A 26,228-nucleotide genomic window follows, 5' to 3' on the forward strand; every position below is an offset into this window, starting at 1 on the left:
ATTCTTTTCTTAATTTTATTCCAAGTATTTTATTATTTTGGGTGCTGTTATAAATGTTTTAATTTCATTTTTGGATTGTGTATTGCTAATATATAAAAATACAACTAGTTTTTTTTATTGACTTTGTATTATGCAACCTTACCAAACTTGTATATTATCTAATAGTTGTTTTGTGGATTCATTAGGGTTTATACAGGTAGTTTTACTTCTCTCTTTCTGATCTGCATGCCTTTTGTTTCTTTTTCTTGCCTTTGCTAAAACTTTGAGTGCATTGTCGAATAGAAGTGTAAGTGTTGGGTGGAGGTGGACAGAGTGGGGGAAGTGGAGGACTTCTATAACGATGTTGATGGTAACAAAACAAAGAAGAAGAATATGTTGTTTGCTATTATTGGATTGAGTGTTCTAGGGATGTCTTTTAGGGCTAGTAAGCTATAATGTTGTTCAAGTCTTCTTCCTTGCTGATCCTCTGTCTGTTTGGTATCCATTATAGAGTTGGATATTAAAATAAGTTTTATTATTGAATTGTCTTTTTCTCTCTTTTTTTTGTAGAGACTTTTACTTTTATTGGCCTGTTTGTGGTTGATATAAGTTAATATGATACCATTTTTTTTATGGTTGTTCAAGTACAGTTGTCTCCATTTTCCCCCCTTTACTCCCCCCTACCCTAGCCATCCCCACCTCCCACCTTTGATCCTAGCCCTTTTTCTCTCTTCAATTCTGTCAGTTTTTGCTTTGTGTATTCACAGGCTCTATTGTTAAGTACTTGCATGTTTACAGTTTTTCTATCTTTGTGATGTATTAACCCTTTTCTCATGATAAAATTGTCCTTCTTTGTGTTTAGTAAGAATTTTTTTCTTTAATTTTTTTTATCTTACTATAACTATTCCAGCTCTTCTTTAGTTAGTGTTTACATGACATATCTTTTTTCTATTGTTTACATCAACTTAATTGTGTCTTTGACTTCAAAGTGAGCCAGTTTATGAACAGCATATGCAGAGTCTGGCACAAATAATGCCCCCTTTTTATTACAGGCTCTTTTATTACAAAATCATAAGTATGTAATTCCATAGCATAACAATATCACACTCAAGTACATCATATGACATTTAGGTGAAATGTTCAAATTAAAAACTATAAGTTATTATAGCCATGTTATTACCCTACCAACCACACTCAAGCAGGCATTACTTCTGCCAGGCCCTCTATATGATTGGATTCTATTTTTTATCGATTTTGCCAATCTCTGCTTTTAATTAGAAATATTAATATGATCCATGCATATATGTCTATATATGTGGACACATATGTGGTAAGGTATATTTATGTAATAAATTAATATTTATTGAATGCATGAATATTTGTTGAATTAAAGAACAAATGGGACCATTCTCATGTAGGTTTCATAAATTGAAAATGTTAAGTAAAATATTAAAAGTACCAAACTCAGTGATGGATATATGTGTTTCAAACAATATATATGAAGCCCAAGTAGAACTGTGAGGGCTCTGAGGATATTTGAACAACATAAGAAAACCATATAATGAGATTTATAGCATTTAGACTGAAGAAAATAAACCATATGGTCCCAGCAATGATCAGGAAAAAAATCTTATTTAGCCCTGGCTGGCATAGCTCAGTGGATTGGGCACGGGCTGCGAACCAAAGCATTGCAGGTTCGATTCCCAGTCAGGGCACATGCCTGGGTTGCAGGCCACATCCCCAGTGGGGGCCATGTGAGAGGCAACCACACATTGATGTTTCTCTCTCTCTCTTTTTCCCTCCCTTTCCCTCTCTAAAAAAATAATAAATAAACAAAATCTTAAAAAAAAAAAACTGTATTTTAAAAAAAGAAAAAAAGAAAAAAAATCTTATCTATTGCCCATTCAAGATTTTCAGAAACAGTAACAATAACCAAGAAATGACTCTAAGCAAACTTAAGAGTAGAAATGAACTCCCTTGGCCTTACAAAAGGTGTGTTTAAAAAATAAAACAGCCCTAACTGGTGTGCCCAGTAGATTGAGCACCAAGCCTGCAACCAAAGGGTCACCGGTTCGATAGCCATGTCAGGGCACATGCCTGGGTTGCAGGCCAGACCTCCCATAAGGGTGCATGAGAGGCACTGCACATTGGTCTTCTCTCTTTTTCCTTCTCTCCCCCTCTCTTTAAAAATAAATAAATAAATAAATAAATAAATAAATAAAATAAATAATCTTTAAGAAATGTTGCTGACGTTCTGTACTTCATGAGAACTCTCTTAAAGGCTTTCTCTTTTATATTAGGAATGAGAAAGGGATGCCTGAAAACCTCTCATATTTAGCAATTGTACTGGAAGAACTAGATAGCATCAGAGGAAAAGAAAAAGAATTTAAAGTTTTTAATCAAGACAAAAAGTAATAGTCATCATTTCCTGATTTCTGATCTACAAAGTCCAAGGGCACTATAAACCAAACTTCTTTACACTTCTACATTTTTCTAAAGAACTTACATTATTTGTGTCATAAAGACCAAATTTTAAAGAGAAGTTGGTATGACTTTAGTCTATTGTTATCCCACAAGAAAATTCTTCTTTAGTAGCTTGCATTTTTTAAAGAGTACTTATTAACTGTGCTGCATATTTTGTTTATAAATCCAGGTACGTTTTTTTTCCCTCTAGGCCAACAGAGACTTTTCTGATGATAAGTGCCGAGTCTGCGACCCCCCTAGGTTCTTTAATGAGATAGGACGTTATTTCGACCTTACCGGTTGCGGGATGGTCCACTGGAAATCAACATGTTACCGGTGGGTGGTGTAAGTTAGGTTAAATAATTTAGTCCAAGTTAGCTGTATTTAAAAGTCCTATAATTGTGTCTTTAATAGATAGTAGATTTTTTAAAACTTTTTTATGATTTGGCTTTAATTCCATTTCTAAGTTACTTTATATTTAATAGGTTTTCATGTACCATTTATTTACTATGAGATTTTTTTTTCTGGTTTACAGGCATCAAAAAATTTGATATGAAAAGAGTTAATGCATGACTTTGCAAGTGAAGCCAACAGTAGATTTTAGTCTTAAAATTTACAAACTACCTACAGCTGTTTCAGTGTTTTAAATACAAAGAAAAACTTTTGTTTTGGTAACTTCTGTATAGGATTTTTAGTGAATCTGATCTTTTCATAGGTTATTCTTAGTTCTCTGCTGGATTTGGTAGATTTGTTGAAAGCCATTGTGCCTATATTCCCTCATAGTTGGTGGTATTTTGTAGCCAATTAGACCATTTTGTTTTAGGGTGCTTCATTCTCTTTATCAAGCCAGTAGGAGCTTTTATGCCTAATATAATTCTCATGTCCAATTAGACATGGATAAGGAGAAAAATCAGGACCATTATGATTCGAATTCTTGGGTTCATGTGTTTTCTTTTGAAGATGCTCAAGTGGCCAAAACCCTTTCTGCTTTATGCTTATATAGTCTATTTAAAAGTTTGTGGAATTTGATAAGTAGTTCACAAGAAAGCCAACATCTTTTAGTGAGGAAAATTAGCTTTTGGAACAATAGACAGTTTGGTGGTACAATATTATATCTGTTCATATTACTTTCCTACTAGTGAATTGGACTTTTTAAAAATCTGAATTCTGGTATAGGTAATATACATCATAATAGGTTATACCATTTTAAAGTAGTTTGTGTGGTTTAGATGTAGAATACTAAAATTATTTTTGAAAACAAGGAATTATTATGTTGTATAGACTTGAAAATATTCAGGGTAATAATATACTGTGGGAATATGACCCTTTATAGCCTTGAGATTTTAAATATTATCATATTTGAAGTGATAAAGATCAATAAAACTCTAATATTTTGCTCACTGCATGCAGAGTATATAATTTTGCATCAAGTGTACTTTCATCTAATGTAGTAAAACATAAACCTTTGAATTAATGTGTGATGTTTAGTAAAGTGATTTTTACATTGTGTTTAAAATATTTTTTAAGTCATCAACATGATCCCATGTTGAGATGGAACTGGCAGTCTAGTGGGGAGGCTGTGCTCTCTCGGTGCATTTGTGCAGTCCTTGCAGTGGCAGTGCGTCTTTCTGTGGAAGGCAAATGTTGCAGAACGAACCCTGTGCTTCCTACACTTGAAACATACTTTTTCTGCTCAGTACTCTTGCCTTCCCTTTTCAGAACACAATAGTTACTAACATTTTACTAGACTGAATAGTTATCACATCTTTTAAACAACTAAAACTATTTAAGAAACTGTTTTAATAAACTTAATAGGAATTAAGGATGAATAAATAAGAATTTAGAAATATATCATCATTATTAGAAAACAGATTATGTATTACAATACATAAAAAAAACATGAGATAATATGTTTCTCATGTGTTGATAACTTGATTTTACTGACAAGTAACTATTCTACAATCTTCATTATTGTTTTTTGAAGCTTTAAAACTTCGGGATTTAAAAGTCACAACACTTGATTGTATTTAAAAAAAATGTGTATATTATTTTTACTAGGCCAGTCTTAGCATTTATTAGTAAAAGAGCTATTTAAGTGACTGAAAACTGATAACCCTTCTTGGCCATCACTTGTTTTTCAGCAAGAAAATTAAACACAGCATTAGCTGGAATACCTACAGGAATTTACCAGATGCCTTAGCATGTTCGTGGTTAACATTATTCTCTTATATGTATAAGAATGGGTTGTTGCTTTGGTGGTAACAGTGCTTCTTTGAATCAAAACTCTATTGTACTGTTAATAAAAGCTTTAAAATACATGAATACTGTGGTAAAGAGATGACATAGAAACAGGATTTAAAATCTCATCAGTTTAGATTTAACCATGATACCCTTAGAAAATGTTTAATACTTAAAAATGTTTCTCCTTTTATTTTCTAATTTTCTAAAAATAGTGCTCTGTGTTTACTAAATTATATATGCCCCTATATAATAATTAAATATAAAATATACTTTCATTGTGTAGCTTTCTATCTAGGAAATAGCAGATTATTATAGTACTTCCTAGTGGTAAATCAAAGTTTCCTACTAGAGAAGTAGAATAATTCTAATATATCCCCAGAATACTTTATTGGTATCACCAGACTATTTTATACATTAAATGTAGCAGCCAGTAGAGTTTAATGTTAGTCTATTAAGTTATGGAATATTATATCCATAACTACTGTCCTACTCAGAGCTGAAAAGTCTGCTTCAAAATTATTCTGATTCCTTGAACATTTTATAAGTTTACATGTTTTCCAAGGAATTTGTCATTCTTAACTAACATTGTGCTTCTTTTTCCCTTTGACATGCTTACAGAAAATTCAGGTCTACAGGGAAATGGATTATGACTCACAGTAGCAGTAGAGATGATGATGATGATGATGATGATGATGATTAGTCACAACTCAAATGTTAAAATTCATATGTTTGTCATTTTTATTTAAAATTTCATTAACATGGTTTATATGACTGCTACCATAACCTTATATGCCCATTTTTAGTGAATCAAATACTTTTCCTTTTCAAATGTTTTCCTACACTATTTCAAAAAGGAAAATAATTGCATTAAGCACAGAAAAATGTATTTTATATCCAAGGTATTGCATACTATATATTATAGAATTTGTTTGTATATATTTGTAGTTTTGTAATACAGTTTATCTTAAGATTTAATGTTAAACATTTTTGTTGATGTTAACTGGCTTTACCGTATCTTAATTGTCTGTTTATTAGCAAAACTTCATTTTTATAATGTTCTTTGTACATGTTTTGGGCTGTCATGTAATGCCATTGTGTAAAAAAAAAAGAAAAAAATAATAATAGCTAGCCAATATTTTATCCTTCTTTAGCATGTTAGAAGTATTTTTGTCAAATTTCTTTTAATAATAATAAACATATAATTTGAAGCAATACAAATTGTTGTTCTATTCCAAAATCATATAGTTTGGACTATTAAGAAATATTATGATTGGTCACAGAAGTGATAATTTATAGTCTGTGAATGAAAAAAAAGTGTTCTTTCGTTTACTTTTAATTTTAGTTTTGCACATTCATATAGTAAAGAATGAACAAAGTTAGTTTTATAGTCACTATATTTACTTACTTACATATCCGTATGCAATATCCCTATTATAAAATGATACAAATTAATTCAGGACAGAAAATTTTTATAGTAAGTATAGTTTTTCTTGGTAATATTAGAAAAGTGTTACCTGTGTTTCTGTGAGCAAATTTTTAAATTTTATGTACTGAACAGTTTTACTTTTTTGTAATTTCTACTTACTGACCTATTCCTGTCCCCTTAGTATATCAGAGTACTATTTTAAAAAAACCCTCTAAAAAGTGAGTGACTATTAGTACTATGTTGTTTAATCCCTTTAGACTGCAGTGCTTTTGGATAAACAAAGGAACCTTTGATTTGACTTACGTTATGCACTCTGTTAATAATGGACTTACATTAGATTGCATTAAATAATTTCCTTAATTGCTCAACTTTTGACTTAATTGATGCAGCCCATGAATTCTGAATTTCTTCTAATTCTTTTTTAAACTATATTGCATTGATTATGCTATTACATTGTCCTGACTTTCTCCCTTTACCCCCACCTACCCAGCACCCTCCACTCCCTCAGTAATTCCCCCCACATGGTTCATGTCCATGGGTCATGCATATAAGTTCTTAAGTTTATCAAGATTTTATTTGTGTGAATTACTATTTTCTCTTTCTTAGAAAATGACTGTTTGAAATTGAACTTAAAGAAAGGGAAGCTAAAAATTACCAGCTCTTGAAGTTACTACCTGCCTAGATTTCATTCAATTAAATAGAAATCAAGGTCGTGTGTACTAAGAAATATGTGAATAACAAATACTTTAGCTATTGTTTTCATCAAAGTAATTTTCTTACCTTTTTGAAATAAGTGAATGAATGAAAACAGTGTACATTAAAATAGTCACTAGTTGTATCAGAGACAATTTGTCATGCATCCACTGCTTTGTCACCCTTGGCCAAAATCAAAGCCTGCTGGTTCTCTTAGAAGTTATAAAGAATACAGCCTACTGTTAAGTATTGTGTATGCTGGAAGAATGTTTTCTTTGACTTCTTACTTTCCCACTTTGCTAGGTACAAGACCTTTAAAAGAAAACATGCTAAACTACTGGTTAAATGAGTTTCCTGTGTTGGTCTGTGACACTTAACTCTATAGTACAGATTTCATAAAGACCCTTAAGAATTTATCTGGAAAAAATTCTGGATATTTCATCAGTGACACCATTTTAATGAAAAGAAAATTGGAAGTAGGATTACATTTATTTAAAATGCCTTGAACATAAAAAGATTTAAAACAACATTCTAGTAACTAATAAACTTTGTTCTTGTTGTCTTAAGCATTCACTACTCTTGTTTTTAGCCCTTAGAAATGAAATATGTTCTTTGGTAGTTTAATTACCCTTTTTCTTTGTGTTCCCTGCCACTGAAAAGTATTCCTTTTAAGCTTCTTTGACCACAGGTATTACTTTTCAGTTTTTTTAAATATTTTGTTCCTTTTTTTTAGAGAAATGTTTGAGACTAAGGATGACATTATCATTTTACATTAGTGTGTTCTTGATGGAGATTTAAGACCTGGACCAAAACTCTTGTTACTCCTCATCAAATATGTGGAAAATTAGGTTTTTTTGTTTTACACTGCAGTTTTCTTGATGGAGAAATAGGGCCTGTTCAAAATACAGTCAAACCTCAGTTCCCCAAACTTCCTGGTTCTCAAACAGTTCAATTCTTGACCAAGTTGTTCACAGAAAAAACGTCTCGGTTGTCTAACGGTATTTCAGGTCTTGATTCTCTTTCCAACAACCGTTTCACTCTGATACCTACATAGCAGTCACACACCTCTCTGGCAATTCAGTTCTCAAGTTTCTCAAAGAGTTTTCCAGAATGAATTAAGTTCGACAACCAAGGTTCCACTGTATCTTCTTATTCCTCAGCAAATGTACAAAAAAAGAGTTCAACTTGGGACTTTAATACGATGAACAGATCTTTTGTTTACTAGTGGCTCTGTAAATAATTAAAACTTTAAAATGGAAGTATCCATTTAATAAGGAAGTCAAGTGAGAAAGCTATGTTTGAAAGAATATGTAATACCATTCCTTTCCATGTCCTTTAACTTTATTTATATTCCAAATTTCTATGTGATCTGTGTCTTACATATAGAAAAAAGAGTTTTCCCTAAGGAAAACTAATCACTCATTTTCTATTTTGCTTGTGTCTACCTAACACTTGAGTAACATACTGCAAGCTAGCAGGAAGAAAATTTTACCTGAAATTGTGGATACCCATCACCATAGATAAGTTTGTAAGAGCCTGTTAGTAAAATTAATTAGTGCTCACATTGCAAATAGATAATAAATGTAAATCCAGAATAATAGTGCCAGCTTTAATATTCCTTACAGAAAAGGAAGTCAGAATAAATTTAAATTTGTTTATATTTAAAATAATCAGGAATTTATAGATTTTACTTTTTGAAAGAGTTCAAAACACTTATCATTGATGCAGTGTTGAGTGTTGATTTTATGACATGTCACTAAAATTTGCAGGTGGAGCCTCGTTGATTTGTGACTGGGACATCAGTGGTCAGCATGACATACATGCTGCTGGATTTACATCCAGAGGCCACACACACTGCAGAAGCATGGCTGCTATAGTAGCAGCTGCTGTACTCTTTGTCTGATTTAAGCTCTGTGGTGACATGTTGCATCACACTTTTCTGTATCGGTGAGAGGACGAGAGACCACCATTCCAAATTTTATTTGAGTACATTTTCTCTACTGCCCCTCCAATCCTCTGTTTTTTATTTTATATATTTAATTGCAAATTTATAATTTATCATACTCCAAAAATATTGAAGGTCCTAAGGAGTCTAAATAAGATACACAGATTATTCATTGAGATCAAGTAATACTTATGATGGATGTATAAAAAGAATGTCAATATATTTTATTTCATTTTTCAGTTACAGTTTACATTCAGTATTCATTTCTGTTAGTTTTAGGTGTGCAGTATAGTGGTTGGACAATCATATACTTTACAAAGTGTTCCCCTCGATGTTTCCAGGACCCACCTGGTACCACACATAGTTATTATAATGTTAATGACTATATTCCCTGTGCTGTACTTTACATCCCTACGACTGTTTCGTAACTGCCAGTATGTACTTCTTAATCCCTTCACTTTTTTCCCTGTTCCCCAACCCCCCTCCCTGCTGGCAGCCATAATTCTGTTCTCTTTATGAGTCTGTTTCTATTTTGTCGGCTCATTTATTTTGTTCTTTAGATTCCACATATAAGTGAAATAATATGGTATGTGTCTTTCTCTGTCTGACTTACTTCACTTAGGATAACACCCTATAGGTTCATCCATACTGTTACAAGTGGTAAAATTTCATTCTTATTTTTTATATAGCTGAGTAATATTTTATTGTATGTTTACACCAAAACTTTTTTGATCCACTCGTCTGTTGATGGGCACTTGGGTTGCTTCCATACCTTGGCTATTGTAAATAATTCTGCAATAAACATAGGGATACATATGTAAAAGAATGTCAGTATTATTTGTTAGCCTATCCCTGTACCTTTGAGATACATGGAGACCGATTAAAAATATTTAGATAATTTTTTATTTCAGTGAATGAATGAGTTCATAAAGTACAGTGAGTACAAGTAGTACTAGACAAAACATGGAAGGCATGAGATCAAAGAAAAATAAAATACATGATTTTAAATATGCCTGTGTTAGGAAGGAAATTAGAATAATTTATGATTATCATATAGAGGGGTTCATGGGTTTTTTGTTTTAATGTGGTAGACCATTTTCATGCCCATAATTATTTCTCAATCAGTGTGATGAATTTATTTAGCAGTTATTTCATATTGACATGTATATATAGCAACAGTGTACCTCCAATATCATTTTAAATAAATATTTAATAATTTAATAAAATTTGTTTTAATGTAACCCTTATTGCATATATATATATATATATATATATATATATATATACACACTGAGCAGTGAAATGGTAACAGAGACATCTACAAAATTGTATTATGCCATTCCTCTATCTTAGATATGGCCACATATTTGAACATTCAGAATATTAAAATCATTATTTGTGTTTAAAAACAGATTAAGCTAAGTACATTCTTCTTAATTAGACATGCTTGTTTTTGTACCATAGTAACTTATCAATAACCTGTTAACTACATATGTCTACAAAGATTTTCTGAATATAGTCTATAAAATGTGAGGTTTCTATTAAGCTAAAAATTTACTGACTCATACTTCCATGGATAAAGCTGAATTCCTGTTATGAATGAGTTAGCTAATATTCTCAATCTACAATTTTAGTATTTTATAGGAGGCATGAACATTTTCAAAAATTAAAGTAGATTATGTTCTACATTGTTAAAGAAATATATACTCTGAAAAGTTATTTTTTTCTCCATTGATGATGTATTTCCTTTTTAAATTATTTATGTGATTTTGATCCAAATATATAAATGTCTGTTATATATTTTATTGTGAATTTTTATAAACAAAATTATTAACTTGTAAAGATTTTTAAAACTACCTATTTATAGATTCATCTCCAACATGGAAAGCCTGATTTTTATTTCCAGAATGGACAAATAGCCAACAAAACCTTTTCTATTTTTATAGCTGATTTTTCTTACAGAAGATTTTTCATTTTTGATTGAACATATTTCTACCTTTTGATTCTATGTGTTTTAAAAATTTTTCTACGCCTTAAAATGTGTGTGTTTATGACCCTTGTCTTCTTCCTTCATTGTATATGAGTATTGATAGCTGGGTTGTCCAGTGGGGGTAGTGTATTCTTATCCATTTTAGGTATTTTTAAATTCTATCTATGTTTTTGAATCTCTTACTTCTCTTACAAAGATATCATAGTTGCCATGATGTAAGTTTTTATAGAAGGGAGGCTGTTTTCGTTGTTGTATATTTCTTTTCTTTCAGAAATTACAGATGTTTATAATTAGCTTCAAACACTGCCTTAATTGCAATCGGACAATAACTGCCTTCACCCACGTGGCCTTTCCCTTTACTTCTGGAGGAGAATTACAGCTATCTGGAGAAAGGGCTTCCCATAGGCAGTCAGATCACCAGAGTAGTGATGCAACTCTTCCTGGCTTCATCTGAAATTTTGAGTAAGTGCACAAGAATTAGGAGACAAAGGCTTATTGGATTTCACTCTTCATTTTGGAACTCTTCCTCTCCAGAAGCATACTTCTGAATGGGATGAGAAAAGTGAAGAGAGCCAAATTCTATTTTCCAGACAATTAGAGTTCTTAGCATCTCAGATAAAGCAGATCAAATGGAAATGGAGATTACTTATCAGGCTTGGATAAAATTACTATACCTCATTTATTAGTTTAGCTGAAATACCATGGAGAATCTTTAGCACATCATTTTCAAAAGCTCATACTTTTGAATATTTAGTAATAGGTCACACTAACTTTATTTTGTCCTGATAGAGTGATTCACCCTGCTTAGAATCCTCCAGTGTCCCATTAAAATCCTTTTCTACATAACACTTTGAAATTACATTTTTTTTGAGGTAATGGTTCCATTTACAGAAGGTTCCAGTTTTCTCTGTCTCAAGTGTAAAATGAAATTTTTCATTCTTTTTTTAAATTAGTAACTTGAATGAGATTAATTTCATTCCTAATTCTTTTCCAAAAGTTTGTCATCATTGCATTCCTTAAATATATTAAGGAAGTATAAATACTATTAAAATAGAAAAGTTAGTACATTTAACTTTAAAAGAAATCCTGAAATGTTAAGCTCAAGTAGATTCAACTTGAGTCTTCCTTTCTTCATACTGAAGCTGTACCAATGGAGCTAAAACTCTGCAGTCGGTATTAGTTTTGAGGATCTTTAGCCTTTATTTAGCTGACGGTGCTAAATTGTAACCTGGGACTCAACCCATGACTTCTCTACTGATGTGTTAAAACTTTGCCTTATAACTTCCTCTGGTTGGTTTGGAAAGCACTAAAATTCTCAGCAGAAGTTGAATTTAGTAAAACTAAAGCAGATTTTTTAACAGTACTACCATAGTGTTGTTAGAAGACTTTAGTTAGTGTAAGTATGAAAAGTCTATTGTATTTATTGGCCAAATGTCCTATGAAAATTCATTTTCATACACAATTAGATTGCAGGCCTCTTTCATTCATCTAAAAACAAAATGTAATATAATTGGTGAAAGGAAGCACCTTGTATACTTTTGTCAGTTAAGAGTCTTTAGTTATAAATTCAAATGAATTGCTATTCTACTGTAGTTACTATTGACTATGACACTAATGAACTTAGTGCCAATTTTTCAGTGAAAAGTAACCCTGAAGAACCCTATAAGAAGCAATGTGGAGAAATGTACATTTAGATGTTTTGTGGTACTTTGGGTCTAGGTAGTTGTTTTAGTTAGAAATTTCATGAGGCTGCAGTGTTGAAATACAAATATCAGTGACTGGATATTTCATGTAAAGTTAACCTTTCTGGAAAAAAATTGCCAGGCTAGTTTGAATTTTAAAATTTCCAAAAGAGTAAACGTATAATTATATATGTAAAATTAAATTTTTCCTGGATGATTTGGTAGCATAGTTTATGTGAATACAAAGAAAAACTGTAATGTCACATATTTATTTTTTTACAAGTATTTGTTAAACTCCTATTAGTTGTGTATTAGACACTCTGCTGGATCTTAAGGTTATAGCCCTAAAGAGAGTAGTCAAGATTGCTGCTCATCTCGTGAGATTAGAATAATAATGAATTTTATTATTCTGGTGATGGGGAATAAAACACATTCCCTGTTAGAGTCCAATCTTTAATGTTGGATCTTCACAGTCTCTTTCCCAGTTGTTGCTACATGTGAGGCTTTGAAGAACCGTGGGAATCCAAAGCCACATAAGATATGCCCAATTTTCCAAAGAGATAGTGATCCCCAGGTATTACATGAAATTGAAGCGTTGCAAGAGACGTGAGACAGCTTGTGGCATATCTGAAGTCCTGTACCAGTGAGTTATAAAAATGGAATCCCAATGCATCTACTGGAATATATACAGTTCTTCTATGCTCATCCTGACAGTAAAATTGACCAAGATGTAGCAGTACCCTGTTCCTCAGGGCCTGGATTCTGGAACCAAGTAAATGAGTTCAATGCCAACCTTTCCTTTTATTAGCTATATAATCTTCTATTATGCTTGTCTGACCTCAGTTTTCAGACTGTAAAACAGAGGTAATTACAGCACTTAACAGTAACTTGATGTTGAGATATATAACACCAAGAGTACTTTAGTGGTTTTGCAGAGATTAAAACAAGTGATGTATATGATTATTAATACAATGCCTATTAAGAACCTGTTGTATTTTTGTTATTCCAGATGAATACCAGTTGATGCTAACTCTTGATCATCATTAAATAATTCTGTATTCCTCATTTGTTTCCTCTTCACCAGGATAAAAGCATCATTCAATCTTACCCTTCTTTTTTCTTTGTAGATTAATAGAATAGTTTAGTTAAAATACCAGGACAATTTTCACACACTAGTTGTTGAGCAGTAGAAACAATAAAACCTCAGTTATTTGGACTGCTCTGAATTATATAGTATTTTATAAATGTTGTTTTCAAGTATATATGGTATTATGGGTCATAAATGTTACTCATAGAGGTTCTGCTGGAAATGTGTTAGAGAGAGTCTTATAAACTACTCATTTACATTATTATTTCTAACCAACCTCTCTGGTCCTTTTTCTGGAATGTGTTAGGTAGATTAATTACTGGTCTGTTGTTGTCAATGCACATATTGTCATGAATATAATACTCTCCTTTCTCTAGACTGCTTTAGATGAACCAGTTGATGACAGTTCACCTTTCTTAAGAAATAGTTTATTTTATCTGATTTTATGTCACAGGGTTATTCCGAGCTTTCCTGCACCCTCTAAACAGTGGCATAGTTTATAGTTTGGCTGACAAATGAAATAGCTCATTAGTGTGGGCAGAGACAAGGTGTGGGGGATTAATTAAGGGCTAATTCCTCTTCAGATTGGGTAACAGTCAATAAGATTTGTTTGTTTGTTTTTTAACCAACTTGCCTCATAGAATAAGTTAAATATCCCTTTTGTGTTCTTGTTTACATTTATTCTATTATATATATGAAATCATTGAGCTTTAAGGTAAGGTAATGAATTTATGCTGTCACCAATCATGAATCTTGGTTGAATGCCTATTTTTCCTGGTGGTAACATTCTCAAAGTTTTTCATATTTGAAGTGAATTAGTAAAACATTTTTTCCCATAACTTTTAATCATATAACTAAAGAAGTTATACTTACTGATTATATTTTTCTAAAGATAGGATTGTTTTGAACAAGTTGTCTATGTCTTAAATAATTAAGAAATGGTAGCATTTACTATTTTCATTTATAATTGCCTGCCTGAATTTTGATGGTTTTTCTTGCTTGATAGCATTCTTACTTTATCTTTCATCTTGGTGAATTTCACTTTCCTTTTATTCCCCACAATCTTTTAGAAAATTATTACTAATCAAATTTTGTTTTTAGCCAAACTGTGTGTTGTTACCCTTTATCCAATTATCTTAAATGTATTTCCAACTAATATTAGCACTTTAAAATAAGCCCTTCATATCTGCTGATTCCACCAACCACATACTGAATTGAATCCAAGATGTCAAATCCCCCAGATATGGGTGGCCAACTGGGGGACTTGAGTATTGCCAAATTTTGGTATTGGGGCTGGGAGGAGAGGGTGTCCTGGAACTAATTCCCTGTGGATACTGAGAAACAGCTGGATATTATTTGGGATTTAAAGCCTTCTGTGCTACTGATTTGTTCCTAATTTCTATCTATTCATATTTTGTTTTTTCCCAGAAATATTTTTGTCATAGAACTTTGCTACTTCGTAGCAGTTGTGTGATTTGAGAGTTAGCAGTGTTTTCTGCACAATAGTTTCTAGCATGTGTTCTCTTTCTAAAGCATTGGGGCATATCTCACAGCAAATACGGGTATTAGTAGAGGGTAACCCTGACACCAGTGTCATTCAGGTTCCCACTCTTTGTGTGTTTCTAAGTTTGTGATAAATTTTGTTTGGGTTTATTTATATCTAATAATTAAGGTTTGCATACTTACTTTTCCTAATGCAAAATGGGTCCTTTTACTAATAACCATACATTTGTTATCTACAGATTCTGACAGTTAAATGTAGTGAATGCAGTTATTTTTGTGTTCCTGTTTACATATTTAAGGAAGTTCTTAAAAATGATAGGTAATTCATATGTACTTTTGTGAATAAGGACAATATTGCTTCCCCTTCAACATTATAGCATGTTAAATCAGGCTAACATATCTAAAGCACTGGATAGTACTGGACACTTCCACCAAATCATTAGATAGTTCATAAATCTTGGTCCTTATGCAAAAGCTCTACATAGTGATTTCTAGCCCCTGGTTTTGCTAGTTTATTTATTTTACAGGGTATCACAAATTATTTTAGCAGAAACATTCATGCATGGCATCTGTTTGGGATGGAGAAAGGTAGCATATTAACAATAAACTTTTTGGACCCTGTTACCCTAAAACAAACAAACAAGAACAGCCAGCCTAAGCTGCTTTAGCAGCTGGCCTCAGCACCATGCAGCATCCAGGAGTATTGAAGTTGTTCTTGAGGTAGCTATTTTTTGGGAAATGTATGACTGACACCATAAGAGGAGACATCATGGTATAGTGAAAGCACTGGAATTAGAAGTAAAGGAACCACTCCACTGAGCCCACTTTTGCAACTGGCAATATGACTCCAAGCAAGTCACTTAACTGCAGTCTAACCAAGCTGTACAAGGTGGTTGGGAAGATTGGATGGATCAGACGTTTACCTGATCCTCAGTTTCTTCATGTTTAAAAGTATGAGTTTGGGTGTATAATAACATTCCTTCTGGTCTAAAATTCTGTCGTTTTCTCCCCCTAAAATAATATATAATGACATTCTGAAAGAATATAAAGCTTCATATGCAGGAAACTTATAAAGTCAAGTAATTAGGCAGGAAACTGTTACCAAAGCATATTTGTAGACTGTTTACAGCATGACGGAAGCTGATAGCTGATATATCACATTCTCTCCCGTGTGTCTGTGAGTTTTATTTCCAGAGTTTTAGCTTCTGCTTATGGTGCTGTTCTTATTCCATATTCACATGTTTTAGTGGAGACTGAAACAGAAAAATGTTTAGTGGAAACAGAAAAATGTTGCCGTATATGGAGGTATCTTTGACATTAACTCAAATATATCCATTCTAATAACAATGGATAATAACAGAAAAATGTTTAGTGGAAACAGAAAAATGTTGCCATATATGGAGGTATCTTTGACATTAACTTAAATATATCCATTTTAATAACAAAGAATGCAGTTCATTATTCACAGTAGACTGTTTTGGATCATTCATTCTTCGGGTGTTGTAGCTAAGGTGTTTGATGAACTCCAGAAAACATTGCGGGAGTGACTTTTTTGGATTTTTTAGCTTTTATTTATACCAAATGCCATTGTGACTATTGAAATTGGTTTAACTGCATATATGCACAGGTTAGATTTTATTTCAGTTCGGTCTGAAAAGTGGAAAGTGGAGAGAGACAGGTTTAGCTGCAATGCCCAAACTTAACGCAGTATTTAAATAGAAGCTAGGTACTGAGGTTAGAAGTAAACCAAGCTTTTCAGTTATTTAAAGGTTTTGATCTATTAATGGGATATATAGACTTCTGACTCCTGGGAGCAGTAATATTCTTGAGATCAACATTTGTGTTCTTGATTTTAAAACTTGGCCATATAAAGAAAGAAAGTAAATACTTTTAAGCTAACTTATTTTCAGATAACCACAAAATTGAAACAGAAGGAGGTAAAGTTAAATGTAAAGCTTCAGTTCCACCCCCACTATTACCTTTCCCAAGCCCAGAGATAAGTGCAGTGAACAGATTGGTGTGTTAGTACCAACCTTCCCAAAAATGATCTGTCCACATGTAAATAAGTATACATGTATCTGTTTCTGCTTTCCCTCCAATCCATTCTCAGTAATTTTACTTAATATATGTTTCACATTTTTCTGTGGCTTTACACACATCTGCCTTTTCTTTTTCCTGACCACATAATGTCCTGTTATATGGCTCTACTATATTTATTTAAATAGTCCCCTACTAATGAACATTTAGATTTTTTGCTTTTAACACTAGTTGCCATGAAGATTTCTATATGTATATCTTGGGATACTTTTGCATAAAATAAACCCGAGCAGTGGAATTGCAGACCCAAAGGTTACATTTAATTGATTTGCATTTTCTTGATTTTCAATTAAATTGAACATTTTCTTATATGTTTATTGGTCCAATTTATTTGTGTTTTGCTGAACTCACTGTTCATAAACTTCACCCTTTTTCTTACTAGTTTACTCATTTTCTTATATTGCCTTATTTATACCTCTGAATTCTTTGCATATGAAATTAGCTCTATATCTCTGTATTGACAAATGTTTTCCAAACTTTTTCTTTGGTTTTTGTGTTATTTTATTTCTGTCTATTTGTTTATTGTTTTGCCATTTAATAGTGTTTGATTTTCGTATACTTAGGAAATATTTTACATTAAATTTTATGGACTTTGTATTTTATATTTAAGCCTTTTCCACTTTAAGATTATTAAAATGGGGAAAGAAAAAGAGCTATGATCTCTTCTACTGAGAACATACTTTCTTCTAAGGAACCGCAGTTGTGTGGATGCGGGCAGACTTTTTACACTGGGATGAGTTATTCCAGCATTTTTACCTGCACGTTCCGAGTCAGTCGGACGCATCAGTGCTTTCAGCAGAACCTGCCTTAGGCACTTAACCTTTCATGGCTCAGGTGTGCCAAGACAAAAAAAAATGGCCCAAATGGAAGAACAGATCAAAGCTCCAGAATAAATACAATTAAGGGACAAAGAGATAGCCAGCCTATCAGATGCACAGTTCAAAGCACTGGTAATCAGGATGCTCACAGAATTGGTTGAATTTGGTCACAAATTAGATGAAAAAATGAAGGCTACACCCAGTGAAATAAAGGAGAATGTACAGGGGTCCAACAGTGATGGGAATGAAACTGGGACTCAGATCAACGGTGTGGGCCAGAAAGAAGAAAGAAACATCCAACCAGAAAAGAATGAAGAAACAATTTTAAAAAATGAGGAGAGGCTTAGGAACCTCCAGGACATCTTAAAACATTCCAGCATCAGAATCATAGGAGTACCAGAAGGAGATGAGGAAGAGCAAGAAATCGAAAACTTACTTGAAAACATAATGAAGGAGAATTTCCCCAATCTGGCAAAGGAAATAGTCTTCCAGGATGTCCAGGAAGCTCAGAGAGTCCCAACAAAGTTGGACCCAAGGAGGAACACACCAAGGTACATCATAATTACATTAGCCAAGATTAAAGATAAGGAGAGGATCTTAAAAGCAGCAAGAGAAAAGGAGACAGTTACCTACAAAGGAGTTCCCATCAGACTGTCAGCTGATTTCTCAAAAGAGAACTTGCAGGCTAGAAGGGACTGTAAAGAAGTATTCCAAGTCATGAAAGGCAATGACCTATATCCAAGATTACTCTATCCAGCAAAGCTTTCACTTAGAATGGAAGGGCAGATAAAGTGCTTCTCAGATAAGGTCAAGTTAAAGGAATTCATCATCACCAAGCCCTTATATGAAATGTTAAAGGGATTTATCTAAGAAAAAGAAGATAAAAATATGAACAGTAAAATGACAACAAACAGTTATTAACAACCACACCTAAAACAAAAACAAAAACAAACTAAGCAAACAACTAGAACAGGAACAGAACTGCAGAAATGGAGATCACATGGAGATCAGCAGGGGAGTGGGAGGAGGAGAGGGCGAAAAGGTACAGAGACTAAGCATAAATGGTAGGCAGAAAACAGGGAAAGGTTAAGAGTAGTATAGGAAATGTAGAAGCCAAAGAACTTATATGTATGACCCATGGACATGAACTAAATGGGGGGAGATGTGGGTAGGAGAGGGTGTGCAGGGCAAAGGAGAATAAAGGGGGAAAATGGGACCACTATAATAGCATAATCAATAAAATATATTATTTTAAAAATTATTAAAATGTTATTCTTTAGTACTTCTATAGTATTGTTCAACATACTTAAATAAGTGATTCATGTGGAATTGATTTGGTATATAGAGAGAAGTAGAGATCCAACTTTAGCTAGCGAATTGCCTGAAAAACTATTCATTTGATAATACATGGTTTTGTCCAGGAACTTGAAACGCTGTTTGATTTCATAAATCTCTATATTTGTATATATAGAATTTTATAAAGTCCTATGTGCCTTTTGGTCAGTTTCTATAGTCTGCATTCTTTCTATGATGTCTGTATATAACTTCTACCAGTACCAAACTGTTTCACTACTGCAACTTATAAATTATATTAATACCTGGCTAGAGTAGTTCTTATTCTCCTTTCATAACTTAATGAATATTATCACTTTTTTCCTAGACAAATTTTAGTATAATTTTATCTAGTCATTTCTCCCCCTCCCCAAAGTAAACTACCAAACACCATCTCGGAATCACACTGAGTGTGTGTGCGTGCATGAATAAAAATGGGAGGACAACATCCTTATCATTATGTATCCAAGAATGAGACATGGATTTCCATTTTCAAATTTTCTTACTACCCTCAGTAGAATGTTACAACTTTTATTACGTAAATTGTCCATGTTGTTTGTTAAACTTATGTGTAAATTTCTTTTTTTATTACACTTGCAAAACAGGATTTTTTCTTTCATTTTTCAAGCTGATTATTGTGTTTATTAAATAAAGTTACTGGATATTATGTACTTGGGTTTCCTGGATACATCTCACCTAGAAATAATTTCTACTCTTTTTCTCCAATATTTGATACTTCTTTTCTTGAAAACTTATATTTTCTTAAAACATGACCTGTTTTGCCTAGTTTTTCTAATTTATTTACATAATTCGTGACCTAATAATCCTTATAAATTTCTTCCACATCTGTTATTATGCCCCTTTTTTATTTGTAATTCAAGAAATGTGTGTTTACTTACCCTGCCTACTACAGGAAAATAGTAAAATACTCTTTGCTCAATATTATGATCTTTGAGATTAGAAAATTCTTCCATGTAATTAATTCGCATCCCTTATAGTTGGGTCTTTGTTATTGTTGTTATTGTTTTAACTTCTGCCTCCAATAGAAATGAAGACTTTTCTTCCTATCAGGCTTCTTTACCAAGATTATTGAGTAGTTACTTGTTACCTTTCTTCTAGGCTAAATAATATTAGTTTTTTTAAATATAGCCTCATGGAACACAATTTTCTAAAATGTTTATATCCTCTTTTGGGATTTCTTCAAAAGATCTAACATTTAGGCTAAATTCTTAACATACCTTTTCTTGAGGGATCTTAGTCATAATTATATCACTTGTCTTTAAAAAATAGTAGTCTAGCCTTCAATATATTTTAAATAGCCAAAGTAATTTCATCCTCAGAACAAATAGTATTCAGAACAGAAGAATAAGTCTCTTTTGTTTATATAGTTATCTTTATATATTCTGAGACAAAGAATTGTTGACAGTGTCATCGGTAGAAAGTGTTTCTTCATCCTTGAGAATAAATTAAAGGCCACTGCAAAAGTTAATTAGGACCTGGGGCCTGGAGTTCCCTGTTTGTCAGGAAATTTTTTAATGAGTTGTGAGATTGACCAAAAAAGCATATTAGTAAGGCAGATAGGGAAATGCCAGGGAAGAGTCAGGGTGGGAGCTAATAGTAGTTTATGTGATGCGTATGTTTAAGTATGTATGTTTACATGTGTTGTACAGATGAGATCAAATACCAACATGTTTTTAAGATAACATGAATATGATAGTTTAATAGTAAACTTACTGAGTCCATTTAAACTTTATAAGCTACTAACAGTATTTTCTAAAATTCCAGCATTAAAGATCAGTATAGTTGCACTCGAGTAATCCTGAATGAAACAATGCAGATAGATGCTTTTTAAAAGGAAGCAATTAATTTGTGAATATTCACTTTTCTGATGATATATTTACTATGTAAATATGTTAATGACTTGCCCCATTGAGAAATTGTTTTAGAAGATCATAAAGGATTACTTACATTACAGTTGGATTAATTACTCATTTTCTCTCACCTTTTTTTAGGTCATAGAAAATGGAAGATTTGCAAAATACAAATATTTTACCCATGTCATGATCAACAAAACAGATATGTTAATGATAACCAAAAGGTAACTTTCTTTCTCTAATATAATTTGATATGGGATTAACTGAAAGCCCCTCGTGAAGTCCGCAATTGTTACTCACCTTTTGTTCTGGATACTCGCACTGACTCCTGCTAACTCTGGCCCTCTTGCTCTAAGGCTCATACTACAACTTTACATAACTTCATGTTTAGCTTTGTGCTCAAATACAGGTAAATACATAGCCATGCACAGACATAATTATAAATTAAATAATTTTGAATTCATTTGAACTGATTTAGACTAATACAGGAATTTCAGTAAAACTGTTCTTTCAAGGGTGGGCAGTACTGTTCCATCTTCCCCTCTGAAAAAGTACACAATTTGAAGTTAGCCGCAGGAGTCAGCAGTCTTCTCGTGGTACTCTTCATTAGCATACATTTTGATGCACTCACGCTAGTGGATGTGTTAGCAATGAAGTCAGCTCTCAGTTCTTGAGTTCGGCAAAGAAAATTCAGAGTCAAGAACTCTAGTTCAAGAGAAAGCTTATTTAGCATGCAAAATTAAAGTACACTCAAAGAGAAGTTTCAAGCGGAGTGCTCAGAAAGCTGCCTTGGTCTTTTAGAAAGTCACAGGCAGAAGAAGTGAGCCAGCTGGGCTGCAGAGCCTCAGAAAACAAGTTACAGAGGCGAAAGAAGGGCGCTTAGTGATTAGGAGAAAGAAACACAGGCACATGCCTGAAGAAGGGAGGCATGGGCATGCTCTGGGGAGAAGGTGCACGCTGGGTCCTTTGTTTTAAGGGTTTTTGTTTTCTAAAGGCACAAATTTTATTGGAGGCCTCAGAGGAGGATCTCCATAGAATATTCATCAACTTTCCCATTGTGTTCTTTAATACGCTGATTCATCAAGTGAGCATATAGAGGCAGGTTCATGGTCAGTGCTAGGGCAGGAGGTTATTGGTCCTTGCATTTGCTCCTGATGTCAGCCCTGGCATTGCTTTGTCTGGTTTTGCTGTTTTGCTGAGCCTGGAACTGAAACACAACTGAGGCCTAGATATTATCTCTAGTTTGACCAAAACTCTGTCTGTGTGGTCACAGACCCAAGGCTTTCTTCCTAAGATTATTTCATACTGATCAGAACCTCATTGTCCTGAGGGTTTAATGCTTGAAAAAGTGATCATGCGAGAGAGAAGGAGGCAGGTGAATTAGGGTGCTGGGTGAGGCCAGTTTGCTTCAGCTGTCTGTCTCAGCTTCCCCATCCTACTTGTCAAGGAATTTTCCTGGCTTCTTACTACCCTGCCTCAGATACAACATTGAAGACAGATCAATTTTTGTGTGGATGCTCCCAGCTACAGCCAAATTCTCAAATTTAGACTGTAGACAGACAGTTGAAGGACACATGCAAAAATACAGTGGCATAGCCTCAGAAGGGCAGGCTTTTGCAGGAGTCACAGTTTTTTACTGAGGGAAAGAATGAGCAAGTACCGTTTTAATGAAGAGATTTCTGGGTAGCAGAGAGTGAAATTGTGGCTGAAGGGCTAAATTTCTACTTATGGCTAAATAGAAATGAGTGGTCAATACACTTGTGTGGCTTTGTTCATTATCAAAAAGATGAAGTTATATAAGAATTGTGTTCAAGTTGACCATTGAACCTTTACTGTTTTTAATTTTAATAATTTCTGAGTGTAAAATTTAAGCACTGCCTTAAATTTCTTATACAAAAACTCACACTGTATTAAAAATATGCATGTACAAGTCAGTCTTTGTCCTATCCCAAATGCCAATTTCTCTTTTCTGCATCCAAAAAACAACTAGTTTTACTAGTTTCCTTTGAATCCTTCCTGAAATATTCTACTCCTGTGCAAGCATATGCATTTTAATGTGAATTGACTCTATTATATATACAACTCTGTACTTTGTTTTAATTTTTTTACTTTAGATCTATGTCTTAATAATTATTCTTTGTCAGCAGTTGGAGATATCTCTTAATTTGTAAAAGACTGCCTAGTAATATTTATTTAATAGTATATACTATAATTTACATCAAAAATTGTTTCTAAACTTTTGTAGTTGCAGACAATGCTTCAGCAGTTACTTTGTTTATAGCAGTTTTCAATCATGTTTTTATTAGCCCTCTTTCTCATTGACTAAAGGAAACATGATTCATCAGAGTTAAAGAAGAGTCAGTTTATTAGCCTACAAATCTTGCAACATTTTTTACATACATGTTTCTTCTTTTTTAAATACATGACCTTATTTTGACATAGAACTCTTTAAATAAAGTTACATAAACCTTGACAGAGTAAGGGAAGTGACTTAGTTGCAATTAATTGAAAGGTAATATTTATTTTTAGGATTTCCTTTCTTTCCAAGTTTCAGACTTGAGGATAAAAGGGTCTTTGGATAAGGAGAGGGAGCAGGTAGGTACCTGCTGCAGGATTAGCCTACCTTTGATTATTCCCATGCCTGAAGATGTACTAGAGGACTAGTAGGGTTCGTTCCACAGCCCCATGGCCCAGGGTTGGTGAAAGAGGGTGTCAGAGACAGAAGACTGAGGTGAGAAACAGTAAATCCCAATTCTAGTCAGGAGCCTGCTTTTTCTTTAACTCAGTTCCTTAACTTAATGCACAGGGTCTGGCGGAAGCAACACTTGCTTGAGTGTGTTTGGTAGGGTAATAATGTGGGTATAATAATTTATAGTTTTAATTTGAACACGTTACCTAAAATGTCACATGGTGTGTTTGAGTTTGATATTACCATGTTACAGAATTACATGCTTATGATTTTGTAATAAAATATTTTGTAATAAAAAGGCATTATTCATGCTGTTACTGTATATGTAACTTAAAGAAACCTCTGGCTGCACTTACAGTGGATGTCTTTCTTGGGAAAGAAAGGCCTTTGAAGGGAGAATGAAATAGAATTACTGTAGACAGAACACATTTTCATCACTTTATTTTTTCTCTCAAAATTGGGGAGAAGGACCATAATTAATTTTAAAAGCCTCTTTCTGATGTAGGTTGGCAAACATAATACATGAATTCTTAGTAATAAAAGCATTTGTTCTACAGTATTAATTACATGAAAGTTCCCCAGAATATTGGTAGATAAATGGTTCTGCAAATTTTTCCTATTTCTTATAAAGTACATTTATACTTGACTTCATAACTACTTTATTTTTTCTAATATAGTATGTTGTGCTATGAATTCCCCACTAGCATTACTTAAGCTGCATCCCACAGGTTATGATGTATTTTTATTCTCAATAGTTTCTGATCTCTTTTGAGATCCATGGATTATTTAGAAGTATGCTAATTTTCAAGCATTTAGAAATATTCTTATTTTTCTGTTATTCATTGCAAGTTTAATTTCATTGTGATCTGAGAACAGACTTTGTAAGATTTTTGTTCTTTTAACTTCATTAAGGTTTTTTGTTTATGATCTAGCATAGTCTTGGTGAATGTTCTGTGTGTACTTGCAAAGAATGTGTATATAGATATGATTATATCACTGAATATAAGTGCCTTGGTTTTTAAAGTGGATTTTTTCCCCTTCAGTGGTGTATTATTTGTAACAAAGGGAACATTTGGACAGCTTACCTGTGAGTGGCAGTACAGTTTTGATGAGTTTACCAAAGAGCCATTCATTGTTCATGGGAGAAGACTGCGCATTGAGGCAAAGGTAAGTTGAATAGATTTTTTTTTAAAAAAAACTTGGAACTGATACTCTGGTTTCTCTTCAGATCATATAAAAATCTTGGAACTAAAAATAACACATTTAAATAGCCATCTTTACTTTTGCAAGTGTCCTCTTCTATAGATGTTGTTTTATCTTCATACAGTTTTTCTTCACACCTGCTGTCTCACTCAGGTTTAATGAGAAAGCTAGGATAAGATAAAATATGCTACTTTTATATGCTGTTACATTGGCTTCCACATTCCTGGGTCCTTATTTTATATTCAGTAATAGAACCTTACCTTTTCACTACTTGCTGTCCAATACGAGAAAATCATTTGTGTATCTCATAATCCCCAGCAGTACCCTGCAGAATGCTTTTCTTTGAAAATCTCACAAAAGCACACTTGAAACTGACAGCTGATAGTTGAGAATTCTTTCTCTTTTTAAAGATATTATTTTATCTTCCCAATTCAGTTATAATTTGAAAGGCAGAGGCTATTTTTCTTTGTTTTGATTACCAGCAGCTAGCATAGTACCTGATACTTGAATGTTGATATAAAATACAGTGAATTTCTAGTCATTCGGTAAATCAGTAGATTCAATATCCTTTGTAAGTTGTAATGATCTTACTAGGTCTTACAGGTTGCAGTCATATATAGGTATAGTAATATAGTAGGTATATGTGATAAAAGATAATGTTATTTGGCCTCAAGGTATTTGACTAGTTACCTATGTATAGGGCCACTTCGGCACTGGTTGTATTAGCAAATACTTTGGCTCAACCCAAGTAAGTTTTTGTGTTATTTTTGTTAGAGGGACTTAATGGGCTCATGTAACTGGAAAGTAAGTGTACATCTTATAACTTAGATATGCTCAAATGATGTCATCGGCACCTATTCTCTCTCCCTTCCACTGCATTCTCCCTTCGTTGCCACCCCCATTTCCAGGCTCTCCTTTTCCTCACTGTTGGCTTCATTCTCAAGCAGGCTATCCTTTGGTGACAGGATGGCCAGCAGAAGTTCCAGGGTCTTACCCTAGTAGCTCAGCTGAATGAAATCTTCTCACTGGGTCACCTTTGGTTACTTGCTTATTCCTGAACCAATCAGTTTGGTCAGGGAGGGGTCCTGGGATCACCATGGTACTACTAGGTATTGGAGTGAGAGAAGCTGAGAAGTAAGGGGACATTGGTCACAGGCAGGCAGAATCAGCAGATACCTTCTGAGCATAACTGCCCTAGGCCTTATT

The 26,228-nt window shown here is 33.2% G+C and overlaps 1 protein-coding gene across 1 annotated transcript in view; it reads left to right on the forward strand.

The window, feature by feature from the left end:
* Positions 1-26,228, forward strand: part of VPS13A (vacuolar protein sorting 13 homolog A) — a 217,331-nt gene that overhangs the window by 184,243 nt on the left and 6,860 nt on the right. Inside the window, exons 68-70 of the mRNA XM_036021769.1 lie at positions 2,654-2,778; positions 21,269-21,354; positions 24,863-24,986. The gene's annotated coding sequence lies outside the window, so the exon portion shown is untranslated. The remainder of the gene's footprint in view (positions 1-2,653; positions 2,779-21,268; positions 21,355-24,862; positions 24,987-26,228) is intronic.

Source organism: Phyllostomus discolor, chromosome 3 (genome assembly GCF_004126475.2).
Source record: "Phyllostomus discolor isolate MPI-MPIP mPhyDis1 chromosome 3, mPhyDis1.pri.v3, whole genome shotgun sequence".
NCBI lineage: Eukaryota > Metazoa > Chordata > Mammalia > Chiroptera > Phyllostomidae > Phyllostomus > Phyllostomus discolor.